Here is a 14,358-nt window from a genome sequence, read left to right as displayed (position 1 = left end):
TATATAATACTGCCATACACTGCAGACATCTATATAATACTGCCATACACTGCAGACATCTATATAATACTACCATACACTGCAGGGATCTATATATGTCTGCAGTGTATGGCAGTATTATATAGATCCCTGCAGTGTATGGCAGTATTATATAGATGTCTGCAGTGTATGGCAGTATTATATAGATGTCTGCAGTGTATGGCAGTATTATATAGATGTCTGCAGTGTATGGCAGTAATATATAGATCCCTGCAGTGTATGGCAGTATTATATAGATGTCTGCAGTGTATGGCAGTATTATATAGATGTCTGCAGTGTATGGCAGTATTATATAGATGTCTGCAGTGTATGGCAGTAATATATAGATCCTTGCAGTGTATGGCAGTATTATATATATCCCTGCAGTGTATGGCAGTATTATATAGGTGTATGGCAGTATTATATATATCCCTGCAGTGTATGGCAGTCTTATATAGGTGTATGGCAGTATTATATAGATCCCTGCAGTGTATGGCAGTATTATATAGATCCCTGCAGTGTATGGCAGTATTATATAGGTGTATGGCAGTATTATATAGATCCATGCAGTGTATGGCAGTGTTATATAGATCCCTGCAGTGTATGGCAGTATTATATAGGTGTATGGCAGTATTATATAGATTCCTGCAGTGTATGGCAGTGTTATATAGGTGTATGGCAGTATTATATAGATCCCTGAAGTGTATGGCAGTATTATATAGATCCCTGCAGTGTATGGCAGTATTATATAAATCCCTGCAGTGTATGGCAGTATTATATAGGTGTATGGCAGTATTATATAGATCCCTGCAGTGTATGGTAGTATTATATAGATGTCTGCAGTGTATGGCAGTATTATATAGATGTCTGCAGTGTAGGGCGGTATTATATAGATCCCTGCAGTGTATGGCAGTATTATATAGGTGTATGGCAGTATTATATAGATCCCTGCAGTGTATGGTAGTATTATATAGATCCCTGCAGTGTATGGCAGTATTATATAGATCCCTGCAGTGTATGGCAGTATTATATAGATCCCTGCAGTGTATGGCAGTATTATATAGATCCCTGCAGTGTATGGCAGTATTATATAGATGTCTGCAGTGTATGGCAGTATTATATAGATCCCTGCAGTGTATGGCAGTATTATATAGATCCCTGCAGTGTATGGCAGTATTATATAGGTCCCTGCAGTGTATGGCGGTATTATATAGATCCCTGCAGTGTATGGCAGTATTATATAGATCCCTGCAGTGTATGGCAGTATTATATAGATCCCTGCAGTGTATGGTAGTATTATATAGATCCCTGCAGTGTATGGCAGTATTATATAGATCCCTGCAGTGTATGGCAGTATTATATAGATCCCTGCAGTGTATGGCAGTATTATATAGGTGTATGGCAGTATTATATAGATCCCTGCAGTGTATGGCGGTATTATATAGATGTCTGCAGTGTATGGCAGTGTTATATAGATCCCTGCAGTGTATGTCAGTATTATATAGATCCCTGCAGTGTATGGCAGTATTATATAGGTGTATGGCAGTATTATATAGATCCCTGCAGTGTATGGTAGTATTATATAGATCCCTGCAGTGTATGGCAGTATTATATAGATCCCTGCAGTGTATGGCAGTATTATATAGATCCCTGCAGTGTATGGCAGTATTATATAGGTGTATGGCAGTATTATATAGATCCCTGCAGTGTATGGCGGTATTATATAGATGTCTGCAGTGTATGGCAGTGTTATATAGATCCCTGCAGTGTATGTCAGTATTATATAGATCCCTGCAGTGTATGGCAGTATTATATAGGTGTATGGCAGTATTATATAGATCCCTGCAGTGTATGGCAGTATTATATAGATGTCTGCAGTGTATGGCAGTATTATATAGATCCCTGCAGTGTATGGCAGTATTATATAGATCCCTGCAGTGTATGGCAGTATTATATAGATCCCTGCAGTGTATGGCAGTATTATATAGATCCCTGCAGTATATGGCAGTATTATATAGATCCCTGCAGTCTGGGGCCCTCGGGTTGTCAGTATTATGTTGACAGCACATGGCAGGTTCTCCTGGTGACACTATGGCAGTATTATATAGATCCCTGCAGTGTATGGCAGTATTATATAGATCCCTGCAGTGTATGGCAGTATTATATAGGTGTATGGCAGTATTATATAGATCCCTGCAGTGTATGGCAGTATTATATAGATGTCTGCAGTGTATGGCAGTATTATATAGATCCCTGCAGTGTATGGCAGTATTATATAGATCCCTGCAGTGTATGGCAGTATTATATAGATCCCTGCAGTGTATGGCGGTATTATATAGGTGTATGGCAGTATTATATAGATCCCTGCAGTGTATGGTAGTATTATATAGATGTCTGCAGTGTATGGCAGTATTATATAGATCCCTGCAGTGTATGGCAGTATTATATAGATCCCTGCAGTGTATGGCAGTATTATATAGATCCCTGCAGTGTATGGCAGTATTATATAGATCCCTGCAGTGTATGGCAGTATTATATAGATCCCTGCAGTGTATGGCAGTATTATATAGATCCCTGCAGTGTATGGCAGTATTATATAGATCCCTGCAGTGTATGGCAGTATTATATAGATCCCTGCAGTGTATGGCAGTATTATATAGATCCCTGCAGTGTATGGCAGTATTATATAGATCCCTGCAGTGTATGGCAGTATTATATAGATCCCTGCAGTGTATGGCGGTATTATATAGGTGTATGGCAGTATTATATAGATCCCTGCAGTGTATGGCGGTATTATATAGATGTCTGCAGTGTATGGCAGTATTCTATAGATCCCTGCAGTGTATGGCAGTATTATATAGATCCCTGCAGTGTATGGCAGTATTATATAGATCCCTGCAGTGTATGGCAGTATTATATAGATCCCTGCAGTGTATGGCGGTATTATATAGATGTCTGCAGTGTATGGCAGTATTCTATAGATCCCTGCAGTGTATGGCAGTATTATATAGATCCCTGCAGTGTATGGCAGTATTATATAGATCCCTGCAGTGTATGGCAGTATTATATAGATCCCTGCAGTGTATGGCAGTATTATATAGATGTCTGCAGTCTGGGGCCCTCGGGTTGTCAGTATTATGTTGACAGCACATGGCAGGTTCTCCTGGTGACACTATGGCAGTATATACTGTATATACCGTCCCCTCCTCTCCGGTGCCCCCGCTCGTGCTCCTTCCGCCCTCCACCTGCCGGTACAGGGGGGGCACGGGGCGGCGGGGCCGGAGATGCGGCTGACAAATGGCGGGGCGGCTGTTATGCAATGTCTCCTCCTCCTCCTCCCGTCCTGTGCTGTCTGGCCGGGCTCCGAGCTCCTCACCGCCTGCAGGAAGCAGCACAGCAGCCGGCCCGTGTGTCTGCCGCTCCCCGGGGCTCGTCATGCCGCACCGTGCCGCAGCGTGTGACTGAGGGAAGGAGGCACCTGCCGGCCGCGGCGGGGAGGGGAGTGCGCCCTCAGCTCAGGTGAGTGAGGACCATGAATGGCGGGGGGCAGCTATACACATGACTGTGTATTGGTATGTGGGCACTGCTGGGTATATACTGGATGTGGGCACTGCTGGGTATATACTGGATGTGGGCACTGCTGGGTATATACTGGATGTGGGCACTGCTGGATATATACTGGATGTGGGCACTGCTGGGTATATACTGGATGTGGGCACTGCTGGGTATATACTGGATGTGGGCACTGCTGGATATATACCTGTATATACTGGATGTGGGCACTGCTGGGTATATACTGGATGTGGGCACTGCTGGGTATATACTGGATGTGGGCACTGCTGGGTATATACTGGATGTGGGCACTGCTGGGTATATACTGGATGTGGGCACTGCTGGGTATATACTGGATGTGGGCACTGCTGGGTATATACTGGATGTGGGCACTGCTGGATATATACTGGATGTGGGCACTGCTGGGTATATACTGGATGTGGGCACTGCTGGATATATATTGGATGTGGGCACTGCTGGGTATATACTGGATGTGGGCACTGCTGGGTATATACTGGATGTGGGCACTGCTGGATATATACCTGTATATACTAGGATGCGGGCACTGCTGGGTATATACTGGATGTGGGCACTGCTGGGTATATACTGGATGTGTGCACTGCTGGATATATACCTGTATATACTAGGATGCGGGCACTGCTGGGTATATACTGGATGTGGGCACTGCTGGGTATATACTGGATGTGGGCACTGCTGGATATATACCTGTATATACTAGGATGCGGGCACTGCTGGGTATATGGCTGTATATACTGGATGTGGGCACTGCTGGGTATATACTGGATGTGGGCACTGCTGGGTATATGGCTGTATATACTGGATGTGGGCACTGCTGGGTATATACTGGATGTGGGCACTGCTGGGTATATGGCTGTATATACTGGATGTGGGCACTGCTGGGCATATACTGGATGTGGGCACTGCTGGGTATATACTGGATGTGGGCACTGCTGGGTATATACTGGATGTGGGCACTGCTGGGTATATACTGGATGTGGGCACTGCTGGGTATATACTGGATGTGGGCACTGCTGGGTATATACTGGATGTGGGCACTGCTGGGTATATGGCTGTATATACTAGGATGCGGGCACTGCTGGGTGTATATATACCTGTATATACTAGGATGCGGGCACTGCTGGGATGTGTACACTGCTGGGTATATACCTGTATATACTAGGATGCGGGCACTGCTGGGTATATATACCTGTATATACTAGGATGCGGGCACTGCTGGATATATACCTGTATATACTAGGATGCAGGCACTGCTGGGTATATATACCTGTATATACTAGGATGCGGGCACTGCTGGGTATATATACCTGTATATACTAGGATGCGGGCACTGCTGGGTATATGGCTGTATATACACTGGATGTGGCACTGCTGGGTATATATATCTGTATATACTAGGATGCGGGCACTGCTGGGATGTGTACACTTCCGGGTATATATTGGGATGTGGGCACTGCTGGGTATATAGCTGTATATACTGGATGTGGGCACTGGGTATATACTGGATGTGGGCACTGCTGGTTATATACCTGTATATACTAGGATGTGGGCATTGCTAGGTATATACCTGTGTATATTGGGATGTGGGCACTGCTGGGTATATACCTGTGTATATTGGGATGTGGGCACTGCTGGGTATATACCTGTGTATATTGGGATGTGGGCACTGCTGGGTATATAGCTGTATATATTGGGAGGTGTACACTGTAGGGTATATACCTGTATATATTGAGATGTGGGCACTGCTGGGTATATACCTGTGTATATTGGGATGTGGGCACTGCTGGGTATATACCTGTGTATATTGGGATGTGGGCACTGCTGGGTATACGGCTGTATATATTAGGATGTGGGCACTGCTGGGTATATACCTGTATATATTGAGATGTGGGCACTGCTGGGTATATACCTGTGTATATTGAGATGTGGGCACTGCTGGGTATATATCTGTATATATTGGGAGGTGTACACTGTAGAGTATACGGCTGTGTATATTGCGATGTGGGCACTGCTGGGTATATATTGGGAGGTGTACACTGTTGGGTATACGGCTGTATATATTGCAATGTGTACACTGCTGGGTATACGGCTGTATATATTAGAATGTGGGCACTGCTGGGTATATGGCCGTATATTAGGATGTGGGCACTGCTGGGTATATACCTGTATATATATTGGGATGTGGGCACTGCTGAGTATATACCTGTGTGTGTGTGTGTGTATATATATATATATATATATTGGGATGTGGGCACTGCTGGGTAAATACCTGTATATATATTGGGATGTGGCACTGCTGGGTATATACCTGTGTATATATATTGGGATGTGGGCACTGCTGGGTATATACCTGTGTATATATATTGGGATGTGGGCACTGCTGGGTAAATACCTGTATATATTGGGATGTGGGCACTGCTGGGTATATACCAGCGGGATATGTACACTGCAGGGTATATAGATGTATATCGGGAGGTGTACACTGCAGGGTATATAGATGTATATCGGGAGGTGTACACTGCAGGGTATATAGATGAATATTGGGAGGTGTACACTGCAGGGTATATAGATGAATATTGGGAGGTGTACACTGCAGGGTATATAGATGAATATTGGGAGGTGTACACTGCAGGGTATATAGATGTATATTGGGAGGTGTACACTGCAGGGTATATAGATGAATATTGGGAGGTGTACACTGCAGGGTATATAGATGAATATTGGGAGGTGTACACTGCAGGGTATATAGGTGTATAGCGGGAGGTGTACACTGCAGGGTATATAGATGTATAGCGGGGGGTGTACACTGCAGGGTATATAGATGTATAGCGGGGGGTGTACACTGCAGGGTATATAGATGAATATTGGGAGGTGTACACTGCAGGGTATATAGATGTATAGCGGGAGGTGTACACTGCAGGGTATATAGATGTATAGCGGGAGGTGTACACTGCAGGGTATATAGATGTATAGCGGGAGGTGTACACTGCAGGGTATATAGATGTATAGCGGGAGGTGTACACTGCAGGGTATATAGATGTATATTGGGAGGTGTACACTGCAGGGTATATAGATGTATAGCGGGAGGTGTACACTGCAGGGTATATAGATGTATAGCGGGAGGTGTACACTGCAGGGTATATAGATGTATAGCGGGGGGGTGTACACTGCAGGGTATATAGATGTATAGCGGGGGGTGTACACTGCAGGGTATATAGATGTATAGCGGGGGGTGTACACTGCAGGGTATATAGATGTATAGCGGGGGGTGTACACTGCAGGGTAAATAGATGAATATTGGGAGGTGTACACTGCAGGGTATATAGATGTATATTGGGAGGTGTACACTGCAGGGTATATAGATGAATATTGGGAGGTGTACACTGCAGGGTATATAGATGTATAGCGGGAGGTGTACACTGCAGGGTATATAGATGTATAGCGGGGGGTGTACACTGCAGGGTATATAGATGTATAGCGGGAGGTGTACACTGCAGGGTATATAGGTGTATATTGGGAGGTGTACACTGCAGGGTATATAGATGTATAGCGGGAGGTGTACACTGCAGGGTATATAGGTGTATATTGGGAGGTGTACACTGCAGGGTATATAGGTGTATATTGGGAGGTGTACACTGCAGAGTATATAGGTGTATATTGGGAGGTGTACACTGCAGGGTATATAGATGTATAGCGGGAGGTGTACACTGCAGGGTATATAGGTGTATAGCGGGAGGTGTACACTGCAGGGTATATAGGTGTATAGCGGGAGGTGTACACTGCAGGGTATATAGATGTATATTGGGAGGTGTACACTGCAGGGTATATAGATGAATATTGGGAGGTGTACACTGCAGGGTATATAGATGTATAGCGGGAGGTGTACACTGCAGGGTATATAGGTGTATAGCGGGAGGTGTACACTGCAGGGTATATAGGTGTATAGCGGGAGGTGTACACTGCAGGGTATATAGGTGTATAGCGGGAGGTGTACACTGCAGGGTATATAGGTGTATAGCGGGAGGTGTACACTGCAGGGTATATTGATGTATAGCGGGAGGTGTACACTGCAGGGTATATTGATGTATAGCGGGAGGTGTACACTGCAGGGTATATAGGTGTATAGCGGGAGGTGTACACTGCAGGGTATATAGGTGTATAGCGGGAGGTGTACACTGCAGGGTATATAGGTGTATAGCGGGAGGTGTACACTGCAGGGTATATAGGTGTATAGCGGGAGGTGTACACTGCAGGGTATATAGGTGTATAGCGGGAGGTGTACACTGCAGGGTATATAGGTGTATAGCGGGAGGTGTACACTGCAGGGTATATAGATGTATAGCGGGAGGTGTACACTGCAGGGTATATAGATGTATAGCGGGAGGTGTACACTGCAGGGTATATAGATGTATAGCGGGGGGTGTACACTGCAGGGTATATAGATGTATAGCGGGGGGTGTACACTGCAGGGTATATAGATGTATAGCGGAGGGTGTACACTGCAGGGTATATAGATGTATAGCGGGGGGTGTACACTGCAGGGTATATAGATGTATAGCGGGGGGTGTACACTGCAGGGTATATAGATGTATAGCGGGGGGTGTACACTGCAGGGTATATAGATGTATAGCGGGGGGTGTACACTGCAGGGTATATAGATGAATATCGGGAGGTGTACACTGCAGGGTATATAGATGTATAGCGGGGGGTGTACACTGCAGGGTATATAGATGTATAGCGGGAGGTGTACACTGCAGGGTATATAGATGAATATCGGGAGGTGTACACTGCAGGGTATATAGATGTATAGCGGGAGGTGTACACTGCAGGGTATATAGATGTATAGCGGGAGGTGTACACTGCAGGGTATATAGATGAATAGCGGGGGGTGTACACTGCAGGGTATATAGATGTATAGCGGGGGGTGTACACTGCAGGGTATATAGATGTATAGCGGGGGGTGTACACTGCAGGGTATATAGATGTATAGCGGGGGGTGTACACTGCAGGGTATATAGATGTATAGCGGGGGGTGTACACTGCAGGGTATATAGATGTATAGCGGGGGGTGTACACTGCAGGGTATATAGATGAATATTGGGAGGTGTACACTGCAGGGTATATAGATGAATATCGGGAGGTGTACACTGCAGGGTAGAGTCATGGCTGTAAATGTTGTCCCCCCTGAATTTTTCTAGAAAATGAAGGATTTCTCCCAGGAAAGGATTGCAGTAACACATGTTTTGCTATACACATGTTTATTCCCTTTGTGTGTATTGGAACTAAACCAAAAAAAGGAGGAAAAAAAGCAAATTGTACATAATGTCACCAAACTCCAAAAATGGTCTGGACAAAATTATTAGCACCCTTTCAAAATTGTGGATAAATAAGATTGTTTCCAGCATGTGATGTTCCATTATACTCACCTGGGGCAAGTAACAGGTGTGGGCAATATAAAAATCACACCTGAAAGCAGATAAAAAGGAGAGAAGTTCACTTAGTCTTTGCATTGTGTGTCTGTGTGTGCCACACTAAGCATGGACAACAGAAAGAGGAGAAGAGAACTGTCTGAGGACTTGAGAACCAAAATTGTGGAAAAATATCAACAATCTCAAGGTTACAAGTCCATCTCCAGAGATCTAGATTATCCTTTGTCCACAGTGCGCAACATTATCAAGAAGTTTACAACCCATGGCACTGTAGATAATCTCCCTGGGCGTGGACAAAAGAGAAAAACTGATGAAAGGTGTCAACGCAGGATAGTCCGGATGGTGGATAAGCAGCCCCAAACAAGTTCCAAAGATATTCAAGCTGTCCTGCAGGCTCAGGGAGCATCAGTGTCAGCGCGAACTATCCGTCCACATTTAAAGTGCACCTGTCGTCAACATAAACTTTTCATTTAATGTAGATAATACTATATGTATATTTGCAATATACATTGGTTAAAAAATATGTATATTTTTGGGTGAAAAAGTGCTGTCCCTGCAGCTATTGTCTGTGTGTCTCTATGAGGAGTCCAAATACAGGAAGTGAGGGTGGACAAGCAGCGCTGTGTACTGGCTCCTGGCTCGTCAATCATCCTAATGTATGAGCCCATAGCATGTCACAGACCCTCAGTGTGCAGAGCCCCGTTTGTCCCTCGGTGTGCAGAGCCCCGCTTGTCCCTCGGTGTGCAGAGCCCCGCTTGTCCCTCGGTGTGCAGAGCCCCGCTTGTCCCTCGGTGTGCAGAGCCCCGCTTGTCCCTCGGTGTGCAGAGCCCCGCTTGTCCCTCGGTGTGCAGAGCCCCGCTTGTCCCTCGGTGTGCAGAGCCCCGCTTGTCCCTCGGTGTGCAGAGCCCCGCTTGTCCCTCGGTGTGCAGAGCCCCGCTTGTCCCTCGGTGTGCAGAGCCCCGCTTGTCCCTCGGTGTGCAGAGCCCCGCTTGTCCCTCGGTGTGCAGAGCCCCGCTTGTCCCTCGGTGTGCAGAGCCCCGCTTGTCCCTCGGTGTGCAGAGCCCCGCTTGTCCCTCGGTGTGCAGAGCCCCGCTTGTCCCTCGGTGTGCAGAGCCCCGCTTGTCCCTCGGTGTGCAGAGCCCCGCTTGTCCCTCGGTGTGCAGAGCCCCGCTTGTCCCTCGGTGTGCAGAGCCCCGCTTGTTGACTCTCACTTCCTGTATTTGGACTCCTCATAGAGGCACACGGGCAATAGCTGCAGGGACAAAAATCTACAATTTTTTTTAACCAATGTGTATTACAAATATACATATAATGGTATTATCTACATTATATAAAAATATTTTTGTTGATGACAGGTGCACTTTAAATTAAATGAAACGTTATGGCAGGAGACCGTGGGGTGACCCCACTGCTGACACAGAGACATTACAAAGCAAGACGACATTTGAACTTGAGTAACCAAAATCTTTTTGGGAAAACGTCTTGTGGACAGATGAGACCAAGATAGAGATTTTTGGTAAAGCCCATCATTCTACTGTTTACCGAAAACGGAATGAGGCCTACAAAGAAAAGAACACAGTACCTACAGTGACATATGGTGGAGGTCAGTGATGTTTTGGGTTGTTTTGCTGCCTCTGGCACTGGGGGCCTTGAATGTGTACAAGACATCATGAAATCTGAGGATTACCAATGGATTTTGGGTCGCACTGTACAGCCCAGTGTCAGAAAGCTGGGTTTATGTCCGAGATCTTGGGTCTTCCAGCAGGACAATGACCCCAAACATACGTCAAAAAGCCCCAGAAATGGAGGCAACAAAGCGCTGGAGAGTCCTGAAGTGTCAGCAATGAGTCCAGATCTAAATCCCATTGATCACCTGTGGAGAGATCTTATAATTACTGTTGGGAAAAGGCGCCGTCCAATAAGAGACCGGGAGCAGTTTGTAAAGGAAGAGTGGTCCAACATTCCGGCTGAGAGGTGTAAGAAGCTTATTGATGGTTATAGGAAGAGTGGTCCAACATTCCGGCTGAGAGGTGTAAGAAGCTTATTGATGCTTATAGGAAGAGTGGTCCAACGTTCCGGCTGAGAGGTGTAAGAAGCTTATTGATGGTTATAGGAAGACACTGATTTCAGTTATTTTTTCCAAAGGGTGTGCAACCAAATATTAAGTTAAGGGTGACAATAATTTTGTCCAGACCATGTTTGGAGTTTGGTGACATTATGTCCAATTAGCTTTTTTTCCTCCTTTTTTGGTTTAGTTCCAATACACACAAAGGGAATAAACATGTGTATAGCAAAACCTGTGTTACTGCAATCCTTTCCTGTGAGAAATACTTCATTTTCTAGAAAAATTTCAGGGGCGACAACATTTACGGCCATGACTATATATAGCTGTATATTAGGGTGTGTACACTGCAGGGTATATAGCTGTATATAGGGATGTGGACACTACAGGCTGATCCAACTTTAATGTAATGTCCTTATCCTCTTAAGGATGCAGGGCGTACCTGTACGTCCTGCACCCGGTCCCTGTCTATAACACTGTGACCCCGAGTCCTAGCGGGTCAGTCCCGGTGGCTAATGAAAGCCGGGACCACCCTGGGCTAATAGCGTGCGGCACCGATCGTTGTGCTGCGCGCTATTACCCCTTTAGACGTGGCAGTCAAAGCAGCTAAAGTAACAAAAATACACTCCCGGCAGCTCAGTGGGGCTGATCGAGACCATTGTGGTGAAATCGCGATGTCCCGATCAGCCAGAACACGAGCAGGTCAGTTACCTGCCTCCGGTGCTTCTGATTGGCGATTGATTGCTCCAAACCTGAATTCCAGGCTTGAGCAAACGACCGCCGATAACACCGATCATTGCCATGTTAATGCATGGCAGTGATCTGTGAAATCAGTGTGTCCAGTGTTATAGCCACTAGAGGGGGCTATAACACTGCAAAAAGTGTTGAAAAAAAGTTAATAAAGATCATTTAACCCCTCTCCTTTATAAAAGTAAGAATCACCCCCCTTTTCCCATTTAAAAAAAACAAAACTGTGTAACTAAAAATAAACATGTGGTATTGCCGTGTGTGGAAATGTCTGAACTATAAAAATATATCATTAATTAAACCTCACGGTCAATGGCGTACGCACAAAAATAAATCCCAAAGTCCAAAATAGTGTATTTTTGGTCACTTTTTATATCATGAAAAAATTAATAAAAAGTTATCAAAAAGTCAGATCAATACAACAATGGTACCGCTAAAAAATTCAGATCACGACACAAAACATGAACCTTAATACCGCCCCGTACGTGGAAAAATAAAAAAGTTATCGGGGTCAGAAGATGACAATTTTAAACGTATTCATTTTTGTGCATGTAGTTATAATTTTTTCTAGAAATACGACAAAATCAAACCTGTAGTAGGGTATCATTTTAATCTTATGGGCCTACAGATGTTGCAAGCAGCAGAACGTTCTTCACAGCGTCTCCAGACATGTGCTCAGTTTGAACCTGCTTTCATCTGTGAAGAGCACAGGGCACCAGTGGTGATTTTGCCAATATTGGAGTTCTCTGGCAAATGCCACACGCCAAACGTCCTGCACCTTTGGGTGTCGGGCCTTCATACCACATTGAGTGGACACATGCACATTTGTGGCCTGCTGGAGGTCATTTTGCAGGGCTCTGGCAGTGCTCCTCCTGCTCCTCCTTGCACATAGGAGGAGTTAGCGGTCCTGCTGCTGGGTTGTTGCCCTCCTACGACCTCCTCCATGTCTCCTGATGTACTGGCCTGTCTCCTGGTAGCGCCTCCATGCTCTGGACACTACGCTGACAGACACAGCAAACCTTCTTGCCACAGCTTGCATTGATGTGCCATTGAGCTGCACAACCTGAGCCACTTGTGTGGGTTATAGACTCCTTCTCATGCTACCAATAGAGTGAAAGCACCGCCAGCATTCTCATGTGACCAAAACATCAGCCAGGAAGCATAGGATCTGAGAAGTGGTCTGTGGTCACCACCTACAGAACCACTCCTTCTTGCTAATTGCCTATAATTTCCACCTGTTGTCTGTTCCATGTGAAATTGATTGTCAATCAGTGATCTTCCTGAGTGGACAGTGGGATTTCACACAAGTGTCAGTGACTTGGAGGTACATTGTGTTGGTTAGTGTTCCCTTTATGTTTTTGAGCAGTGTAGCTGTATATTGGGATTCCATATCTGCTTGTACTGACAATGCATATCCTCACATCTCCAGTCTGCATCATGTTGTTCTCTGACATAGTTAAAGGGGTACTCCGCCCCTAGACATCTTATCCCCTATGCAAAGAATAGGGGATAAGATGTCAGATCGCTGGGGACCCCCGGGATCTCGGCTGCAGCACCCACCTGTTGCGGCTTCCTGCAGCGTTGGAGTCTCTCATCCCAACGTCTCACGACCATGGTGACGGGAGATCGTGACGTCACGACTCCACCCCGTTTGACGTCACGCCCCGCCCCCTCAATGCAAGTCTATGGGTGGGGGCGTGACGGCTGTCACGCCCCCTTCCATAGACTTGCATTGAGGGGTGGGACGTGACGTCACACGGGGGCAGATTTGTGACGTCGCGATCTCCCGTCACCGTGGTCGGGAGCCGAAGCCTCCAGCATTTCCGCAACAGGTGGGTGCTGCAGCCGAGATCCCGGGGGTCCCCAGCGATCTGACATCTTATCACCTATCCTTTGAAATAGTGAGGCACTTAGCTCGCAAATTTGTCTCCGCCGGCGGTCAAATAGCTTGGACCGTCCCACCGTGATAAGGTGGCCTCATTGGGACGGACCCTACACTGTGAATATGCCTCTGTGTGAACAGTTCAGTAAGCATGGCAGGGTCTGGAACATCCAAGACACCTTATATACACCTGATAGAGGTGGGTGGGGTGCAAGGCCAACATGGAGGTAGCCACTCCCCCGTATGTGCAATACAGACAAAGAATAAGTCACCTTTATCGCGGTGGGACGGTCCAAGCTATTTGACCCCCGGCGGAGACAAATTTGCGAGCTAAGTGCCTCACTATTTCACATTTGCATGTATTACACCATAGCTGTATAGTTCTTCTTTTTTTAATCTTCATATTCATGTTGCACCTATATCCTTGTGCTGGCAGTGTGCTGCTGCATTCTTCTGTTGCTGTATATCTAGCCTAGTAGCGTGCACCTGTAGGCCAGGTCCATATAATAGTTTGGTATCAACTAAAGTGCTGGCTGACTTATTCTTTGTCTGTATCTATCTATCTATCTATCTATCTATCTATCTATCTATCTATCTATCTAGCAACAGGAGAATACAGCAGCACACTG

At 45.8% G+C, this 14,358-nt stretch overlaps 1 protein-coding gene across 1 annotated transcript in view; it reads left to right on the top strand.

The window, feature by feature from the left end:
* Nucleotides 1–3,398: 3,398 nt before the first annotated feature.
* The window catches only part of LRRC8D (leucine rich repeat containing 8 VRAC subunit D), a 112,701-nt gene continuing 101,741 nt past the window's right edge, over nucleotides 3,399–14,358 (top strand). The window contains exon 1 of the mRNA XM_056523183.1: nucleotides 3,399–3,537. The gene's annotated coding sequence lies outside the window, so the exon portion shown is untranslated. The remainder of the gene's footprint in view (nucleotides 3,538–14,358) is intronic.

Source organism: Hyla sarda, chromosome 6 (assembly GCF_029499605.1).
Source record: "Hyla sarda isolate aHylSar1 chromosome 6, aHylSar1.hap1, whole genome shotgun sequence".
Classification (NCBI taxonomy): domain Eukaryota; kingdom Metazoa; phylum Chordata; class Amphibia; order Anura; family Hylidae; genus Hyla; species Hyla sarda.
This window is presented reverse-complemented; position numbering and strand designations above follow the sequence as displayed.